We start from the raw sequence: 9,998 nt of genomic DNA, 5'->3' as shown, positions 1-9,998 counted from the left end.
GTTCTTCTCAGCAGTGAAACAGAGGAAAACCCCACACTTCACACACTGCACCTTGATGATCCCTTTGCAGCCTGGGTATTTACATCTACCTCTGGTTTCTGCCCAAACAGGCTAGTGGTCTGTGTTGTCCTGGCAGACTGGACCCACACGCCCTCTCTTCCTTTTTTCAGCCAGACTTGCCTCAACACAGTGGGATGGTCTTCCCTTCCGCTTCAGGTTGATTTTGTTCTGCTTGCAGAGACAGCTTGCTACCTCAGTTTTAAACTCCAGTAAACAGAGCTGCTCTTTCTTTTGGATGACACACTCTCTGCAAACTCACCGGTACAGGAGCCAAGCCTGCACAAGTGTGAAATCCATCATGTGGAAGCCAATGCGATGGTACCACTTCTTGGATCTTATCTTGGTTTGGTACACTGTGATGAGCATCCAGGAGGTCCACCCCACCCATGCTCTGGTTGTACAATTTGACAATATTGGGGCGTGCCACTTGAACAGCTTCCTTTCTCCTCTTGTCCCATCTCTCCACTGTGGAAGTTGGGTTGGCCACTGCATAGGTGCTCAGGATAGTCACCGGACGGTTTTCAAACCATTTGACTGCCCTGAGGTACACACCATTGTGTTTTGCCTCTTTCTCTTCAAAGGTTCCCCTTCTTTTCTTCGTCATTCATGAAGGTACATCCAGCCAGACGATTCTGTCTAACTGTCCCCACACTGTGGATCTTTTTTTTTTTTTGTAGAGCCACTTGCAGGTCAGTGCTACAGAACCAATTGATAATGTAATGCTGAAAAACTTTGATATAATATTCAATATTAGTATAATAAAATATATGGTAGAACAATATTCATTATATTACAGTAATAATGATGATAATCATAATCATGATGGTAATAATAGGCTGGTTACGTTAGAATATGACCACATGTAAACAAAAATAAGTTGGAAATTGAGGTTCCATTGTGGTTCAATGTTGCTTTGAGGCAACATACCTATTTCATTAATTTATCATAATATATATTATGTGAAAATTAGATAAAGTGATGAAAAATAATTCTTAACTTACCCAAGATTGTGAATCCATTTTTTATTGAAGAAAAAGCTGTAAAAATGGTTATTTTAGAGCAATTTTTAGGAGCAATCTAATGGCCGTCGCACACGTGCTATATCCTGATTTTAAAAGGTGTTGAAGAAAGAAAATACTCGTCATGTGACCAAATGTAAGTCTAATATTAGTTTATTTAGCTTCCTCCCTTAAAAAGAGAGAATTGCATTATGGTTGATGTTGTTTTTGTGTGTGTAAGGGAGCAAAAACTGGTATGTTACTTTGAGGTAACATTTGGCCATAGAGGGTTAACAAAATGCAAAGTGAGTGAACAGAAGAAAAATCTACATCAAATCAATTTTTTTTGTGTGACCACCCTTTGCCTTCAAAACAGCATCGATTCTTCTAGGTACACTTGCACACAGTTTTTGAAGGAACTCGGCAGGTAGGTTGGCCCAAACATCTTGGAGCACTAACCACAGTTCTTCTGTGGATTTAGGCAGCCCCAGTTGCTTCTTTCTCTTCATGTAATCCCAGACAGACTCGATGATGTTGAGATCAGGGCTCTGTGGGGGCCATACCATCACTTCCAGGACTACTTGTTCTTCTTTACACTGAAGATAGTTCTTAATGACTTTCGCTGTATGTTTGGGGTCGTTGTCATGCTGCAGAATAAATTTGGGGCCAATCAGATGCCTCCCTGATGGTATTGCATGATGGATAAGTATCTGCCTGTACTTCTCAGCATTGAGGAGACCATTAATTCTGACCAAATCCCCAACTCCATTTGCAGAAATGCAGCCCCAAACTTTCAAGGAACCTCCACCATGCTTCACTGTTGCCTGCAGACACTCATTCGTGTACCGCTCTCCAGCCCTTCGGTGAACTAACTGCCTTCTGCTACAGCCAAATATTTCAAATTTTGACTCCTCAGTCCAGAGCACCTGCTGCCATTTTTCTGCACCCCAGTTCCTGTGTTTTCGTGCATAGTTGAGTCGCTTGGCCTTGTTTCTACATCGGAGGTATGGCTTTTTGGCCGCAAGTCTTCCATGAAGGCCACTTCTGACCAGACTTCTCCGGACAGTAGATGGGTGTACCAGGGTCCCACTGTTTTCTGCCAATTCTGAGCTGATGGCACTGCTGGACATCTTCCGATTACGAAGGGAAGTAAGCATGATGTGTTTTTCATCTGCTGCAGTAAGTTTCCTTGGCCGACCACTGCGTCTACGGTCCTCAACGTTGCCCGTTTCTTTGTGCTTCTTCAAAAGAGCTTGGACAGCACATCCGGAAACCCCTGTCTGCCTTGAAATTTCTGCCTAGGAGAGACCTTGCTGATGCAGTATAACTACCTTGTGTCTTGTTGCTGTGCTCAGTCTTGCCATGGTGTATGACTTTTGACAGTAAACTGTCTACAGCAACCTCACCTTGTTAGCTGAGTTTGGCTGTTCCTCACCCAGTTTTATTCCTCCTACACAGCTGTTTCTGTTTCAGTTAATGATTGTGTTTCAACCTACATATTGAATTGATGATCATTAGCACCTGTTTGGTATAATTGTTTAATCATACACCTGACTATATGCCTACAAAATCCCTGACTTTGTGCAAGTGTACCTAGAAGAATTGATGCTGTTTTGAAGGCAAAGGGTGGTCACTCCAAATATGGATTTGATTTAGATTTTTCTTCTGTTCACTCACTTTGCATTTAGTTAATTGATAAATATAATCTATTAACATGTCTATTTTTGAAAGCATTCTTACTCTCACAGTACTGTATGTATCTATCTATATATATATATATAGAAGTATATAAGTATGGAGAGTACTTCACGAAAGAGTAGTTCAATGAATGGATGAGATGGGAGAGTGTGGAACAACGCAGGATTGGCTGGCAAGACCTATGGTCAATGGAACAGAGCAGGATCAGTTTCCTCATCAGGTCAACATATGATGTTCTCCCATCACCACAGAACCTAAACCTTTGGGTAGGAGAGGATCCCTCATATCCTTTGTGTTCATCACCTGCAACATTAAGGCACATTTTGACAGGATGTAAGGTGGCTCTTAGCCAAGGACGGTTTACTTGGCGCCATGACCAGGTGCTGCGATGTTTGGCCTTAGCATTGGAAGACAAGCGTAACATGACCAATAAGTTGCCACCTGTTCCATCAAAACATTACACACAAAAGACAACATTCCTCCGCCCAGGAGAGCAACCACCAAGAAAAGGTGTTAAAACCAATCCTCGCCCAGGACAACTGGAAGCTGCTAGAGACTGGAATATGCTGGCAGATGTTGGTCAACGGCTTATTTTTCCACCTGAGATTGCCACCACTAACCTTCGACCAGATATTGTCTTGTGGTCTGGATCAGCACGCCTTGTTCACCTGGTAGAGTTAACAGTGCCATGGGAGGATGCTGTAGATGAGGCGTATGAGAGGAAGAAACTGCGGTATGCTCAACTAGCCACTGAAGCGGAACAGCGAGGATGGAGAGTTCGGGTTTACCCAGTGGAAGTGGGTTGTCGAGGATTTGTGGCACACTCTACAACCCGGTTTCTCAGAGACGTCGGATTCAGTGGCCAAGAGTTGCGTCGCACAGTGAAGAACTTATCTGAAGCAGCAGAGAGGAGCAGCAACTGGCTGTGGTTGAGACGGAAAGATTCTGGCTGGGGACAGGTAAGTAAGCTGGGCTGAGTTGAGTGGGGGACGGATGGGGGTGATGCTGGGACGCCAGAATCACCGTCGAGCTCTCTTGAGGTGTCGTGGGCTAGTCGACGAAACACTGAGGATGGAAGGTGCCCACTTGAAAACCCCAGAGATGTACCCTACTTAGCTCAATCCAGACGGTTGTCATGCTGATGCGCTGGGGAGGCCGCACTTTGGTTGATCCCCGGAGCCAGCATCGCAGCCGTTGTGTGTGCTGATGCGCCAGGGAGGCAAAATAAGCTGATCCCTGGAGCCAGCATTACACTTCAGCCATTAACACCAGACAGAAGGATATCTACATCATCATATGGAAGGAAACGTAAATGGAGGGAGACACATATGGATCACATTAGTTTACTGTAAAGCTACGTCTTAGTTGGTGCTTATCTTGGCGAGAGCCGAGTTCAAATCAGCATGAAGTTTTAACATCTACTCTCGTGTAATGGAAATCATGAAGATCTGGATACGTCCAGTGACTGCTGTGAATAGTGCAGCTGGCAACAAGGGAAAGACCTTGTGACAGCCTGGAGAGACAGCTGACAGGAGGAAAGAGACCCCATTGGGGCTGGTAAGGGTTAGCTACCCTTGTCGGCAGTATCCAGCTCTGTGTTTACAGGATGCTGGAGACACCCGCCCAAGGCTTCTAAGAAATGAAAGAGAAAAATACCCCTAGAGTCTGCGAGAGCGGGGGCGGAAGATGACTCAACGTTGGACAACACGGTTAACGACTTAGGAACGGAAACGGATATGAGTATGGAGAGTACTTCACAAAAGACTAGTTCAAGATCTGCAGTTAACAAAGACATGGAACTCCAGGTTTGTGTCTGCGGCTGGAGCAAGGCGACAACGGTCAGGGGTTTGAAGATTCATCAAGGGAGAATGAAATGCTTGAGGGAGAAGGGACAAGGGCCTCGCATTGATCAGTACTTCTTACGAAGTCAGTCAAGTCAGTCGAATGAAATCCAGCGACAGGAAGCAAACCACAGTTCGCAGGATATCAGCACCCCTGTCATAGATGTGAGGAGGATTTGCATGGACACAGTTAGTGATGAACCTAATGATCCTTGTGAACCCGGTCAGACAAACCAGCATAAGAGAGAAAAGAACCTCAACGGGCACAAGCCTGGAGTTAAATGGCCAAGAGCTTGTGAGAAAACTGCATGGGACACAGTAAACACAGATCTCTGCGTTGCATTGGAAAGATTAAGTGGAACAGTTGAAAAGAAGCTGGATAAATTTGGGGACATCATCTACGCATATGGAAGCGAGAGGTTTGGAGTTGAAAAAAGGAAGGAAAAAGTACAAACTATTCCTGGAAAGTCTAGACGGCAGCAGGAGATTGAACGCTTAGTTAGAGAAAGGAGACAGCTGAGGAACCAATGGAGAAGAGCAGAACAAAGTCAGAAGGAGGGACTCAATCTCTTACAAAGGGTCATAAAAGATAAGCTTGCAACATTGCGCAGAGCTGAGCGCCTACGGAAACGCTACAAAAAGAAGGAGCGTGCGAGAGCGAACTTTTATAAAGACCCATTCAAATTTGTAAAGAAGTTATTCACCAGTGAGAAGAATGGCACACTAAAAGCATCTAAGGTTGAGCTGGAGAGATATTTGGAGGAAACACATACAGATTCAAAAAGGCAGGAACCTATGTCAGTTCCGTCAGGCATCCCACCTATCAATCCACCAGAATACCAAATGGAGGACTGTGCACCTAAGTGGAAAGAAATAGAGCAAGCTGTGAAAAAAGCAAGGGCTTCATCATCTCCAGGGCCTAATGGAGTTCCGTACAGAGTGTACAAGAGTGCTTCAGGAGTTCTACGAATTCTGTGGAAATTGATGAAAGTGGCATGGGAAAAACAGGTTGTACCAAGAGCATGGCGCCGAGCAGGTGGAGTCTTTATACCTAAAGAAAAAGATTCTACAAGCATCAGTCAGTTTCGTCCCATTTCCCTATTAAACGTAGAAGGCAAGATTTTCTTCAGCATTATTGCTCAGAGATTGTCAGCTTACCTATTAAAGAACTGCTTCATTAACACTTCAATACAAAAAGCGGGCATTCCAGGTTTCCCAGGTTGCTTAGAACACATCAATGTGATCTGGCAACAAATTCAATCAGCTAAAAAGGAGAGGAAGGAGCTCCATGTGACATTCCTGGATTTGGCTAATGCATATGGTTCAGTGCCACATGAACTACTTTGGGCAGCATTTGATTTTTTCAGTGTACCGATGACAATAACAAATTTAGTGAAAGCCTATTTTGGAGATTTGCAATTCAGTTTTTCAACTTCAGAATTCAGCACTACATGGCAATGCCTAGAGGTTGGAATAATGGCAGGATGCACCATTTCTCCACTGGCTTTTACCATGGCAATGGAAGTAATCATTAGGGCATCAAAATGGGTAGTAGGAGGAGAGCGCTTGGCTTCTGGAATGCGACTACCACCAATTCGAGCATACATGGATGACATGACAACCATGACTACAACAGTAGCCTGTACTAATCGATTATTGGGCAAATTAACCAATAACATTGAATGGGCACGAATGCAATTCAAGCCCACTAAATCAAGGAGCATCTCTATAATTAAAGGCAAAGTAGTAGATAAAACATTCTTCATTAATGGTGAGGCAATACCAACAGTGTCTGAGAAGCCAGTGAAGAGTCTTGGGAGATGGTACGACGGGGATCTAAAGGACACAGTTCGTGTGGGAGAAGTTAGACAACAAGCAGTGGAAGGGTTGAAGAGCATAGACAGCTGCGCTCTACCAGGTAAACTAAAACTCTGGTGCTTTCAGTTTGGTCTACTGCCGAGGTTGCTGTGGCCACTGACCATGTACGAGGTTTCTTTGACAACAGTAGAGAAGCTGGAAGCTTTAATCAGTTCATACATCAGGAAATGGTTGGGAGTTCCACGCTGCCTCAGCAGAGTGGGACTTTATGGTAAAGGAATACTGCAGCTACCAGTCTCTGCTCTAACCAAGGAGTTTAAGTGCGCCAAGGTCAGACTGGAAATGACACTAGTAGAGTCACGCGATAAATGCGTAAGGGAGGCAGCACCTGTGTTGAAAACTGGAAGAAAGTGGGCGGCAAAGAAAGCTGTGGAAGATGCAAAGGCTGCCCTTCGAATTGGTGATATCATGGGGCAAGTTCAGCATGGAAGAGGGGGTCTTGGTTTCAGTTCAACTCCTCCTACGTGGCACAAGGCGGCCCCAGCTCAAAGGAGGAAGCTGGTAGTCAACGAGGTGCAAAAGCAGGAGGAGAGGATGAGGTGTATAAAGGCCATTTCCCAGGCCAAACAGGGAGAATGGATGAGATGGGAGAGTGTGGAACAACGCAGGATTGGCTGGCAAGACCTATGGTCAATGGAACAGAGCAGGATCAGTTTCCTCATCAGGTCAACATATGATGTTCTCCCATCACCACAAAACCTAAACCTCTGGGTAGGAGAGGATCCCTCATGTCCTTTGTGTTCATCACCTGCAACATTAAGGCACATTTTGAGAGGATGTAAGGTGGCTCTTAGCCAAGGACGGTTTACTTGGCGCCATGACCAGGTGCTGCGATGTTTGGCCTTAGCATTGGAAGACAAGCGTAACATGACCAATAAGTTGCCACCTGTTCCATCAAAACATTACACACAAAAGACAACATTCCTCCGCCCAGGAGAGCAACCACCAAGAAAAGGTGTTAAAACCAATCCTCGCCCAGGACAACTGGAAGCTGCTAGAGACTGGAATATGCTGGCAGATGTTGGTCAACGGCTTATTTTTCCACCTGAGATTGCCACCACTAACCTTCGACCAGATATTGTCTTGTGGTCTGGATCAGCACGCCTTGTTCACCTGGTAGAGTTAACAGTGCCATGGGAGGATGCTGTAGATGAGGCGTATGAGAGGAAGAAACTGCGGTATGCTCAACTAGCCACTGAAGCGGAACAGCGAGGATGGAGAGTTCGGGTTTACCCAGTGGAAGTGGGTTGTCGAGGATTTGTGGCACACTCTACAACCCGGTTTCTCAGAGACGTCGGATTCAGTGGCCAAGAGTTGCGTCGCACAGTGAAGAACTTATCTGAAGCAGCAGAGAGGAGCAGCAACTGGCTGTGGTTGAGACGGAAAGATTCTGGCTGGGGACAGGTAAGTAAGCTGGGCTGAGTTGAGTGGGGGACGGTGGGGGGTGATGCTGGGACGCCAGAATCACCGTCGAGCCCTCTTGAGGTGTCGTGGGCTAGTCGACGAAACACTGAGGATGGAAGGTGCCCACTTGAAAACCCCAGAGATGTACCCTACTTAGCTCAATCCAGACGGTTGTCATGCTGATGCGCTGGGGAGGCCGCACTTTGGTTGATCCCCGGAGCCAGCATCGCAGCCGTTGTGTGTGCTGATGCGCCAGGGAGGCAAAATAAGCTGATCCCTGGAGCCAGCATTACACTTCAGCCATTAACACCAGACAGAAGGATATCTACATCATCATATGGAAGGAAACGTAAATGGAGGGAGACACATATGGATCACATTAGTTTACTGTAAAGCTACGTCTTAGTTGGTGCTTATCTTGGAGAGCCGAGTTCAAATCAGCATGAAGTTTTAACATCTACTCTCGTGTAATGGAAATCAAGATCTGCAGTTAGCAAAGACATGGAACTCCAGGTTTGTGTCTGCGGCTGGAGCAAGGCGACAACGGTCAGGGGTTTGAAGATTCATCAAGGGAGAATGAAATGCTTTTGGGAGAAGGGACAAGGGCCTTGCATTGATCAGTACTTCTTACAAAGTCAGTCAAGTCAGTCGAATGAAATGCAAAGTTTGCAGCATATCAGCACCCCTGTCATAGACGTGAGGAGGACTTGCATGGACACAGTTAGTGATGAACCTAATGATCCTTGTGAACCCGGTCAGACAAACCAGCTTAAGAGAGAAAAGAACCTCGGGGGGGGGGGGGGGGGGGTTGAAGTGCCGGCACAGGCGCGCAGGATTTATTAACACAAACAGAAAAGAAAGTAAAGGTGGTCATGTGACGTTACCAGCGATGGTAACGCACAAAGGACATATACAGCAAGCTGTACAAAAGGCAAAATTAAACACAGTACAAAAACTACAAATAAAAGGTGCCCCAGAGGGCGAGTGCTATCCTTAAAACGAGGCGTCCCGCTCCAGGAACCAGCTACATTATGTAACCCTCGCTATACATCACATGGGATCACAATCAGGGGTTTCGCTGTCGCTCGTCACTCTCGTAATTTGAAATGTTTTTTTAAAGTGACGACAAAAAAAAAGTGGAATTGTCACTAGTGACGATCGTTTGTGTTTGTACAAAAAGAAAAATCCCTTTTGTTAAAGTCACACACAACGTCTCGTTCTTCAAAAGAAGGGATCTCTAAACCATAGAGTCACTGCTGCTGATCAGAGCAGCGCCTCAGCCTCATCGATTGATTGGGTGCGTTCATGACACACAGACTTTCGTCATTCTGCGCAGAATCTGCACAGAATCGGAGCAAGTAGCCAATGAATTTTCAGAATCTTTGCAGAATCTGCGCAGACTTAGTAAAGTCTGCCTCTCGTGAACGCACCCATTTACTCTGCAACGTTCTCATCCCGTGGTAGATGATGTAAATGCAGTCAGCCATTCAGCGCCTCAGTTTCATGTTGCGTGTCAGTTACAATGGTAACCCAGACCGCTTTGTGAGGCTGTACTCGGTGCTGCTGTAGTGTTCAGCCTCACATCATTCTTTGCAACCTGACAGCTTCTGCTGCTGCGCTTTCACGACTACAGAAAGCTCTGCTCAAACCTTTGCATCCGCAGGAGGTATGACACAGGCCCGGTTTTTGGGATGGAACCGCATAACAGTCTCGCGTTTTGATTGGTCCATGTCTGTCACATGAATATGTCGTCACACGAGTGGAAAAGCTTGCAGACATTTTTAACATTGTGATCAGAGAGAGAGAGAGAGAGAGGGTTCTTTTCCGACCTATGACGGAAGTCTGTGTGAGATGGCGGCTGCAAGGTTTGTGAGTGGTGGCGTTTTGGTGAAACGATACAGATGCAAAGTAAACACGGACGGCATGGGACTGAGAGGACTTTGGATGGATTAAGAAAGGAAAAGGAGTGTTTGCGGAAGAAAATCGAGGAGGGACAGGTTAGGAGGGGAGGGGCTTGACTTTGGATTAAGAAAAATGACGGAGAAAAGGAGTAAAGGAGAGGAAGAAATGGAAAGTATAAATATGGGAAGTAAAAGAAAAAATGCTTTAGGTGGTGAAA

The sequence above is a fragment of the Acipenser ruthenus genome, chromosome 7 (genome assembly GCF_902713425.1).
Source record: "Acipenser ruthenus chromosome 7, fAciRut3.2 maternal haplotype, whole genome shotgun sequence".
Taxonomy (NCBI): Eukaryota; Metazoa; Chordata; class Actinopteri; order Acipenseriformes; family Acipenseridae; genus Acipenser; species Acipenser ruthenus.
This window is presented reverse-complemented; position numbering follows the sequence as displayed.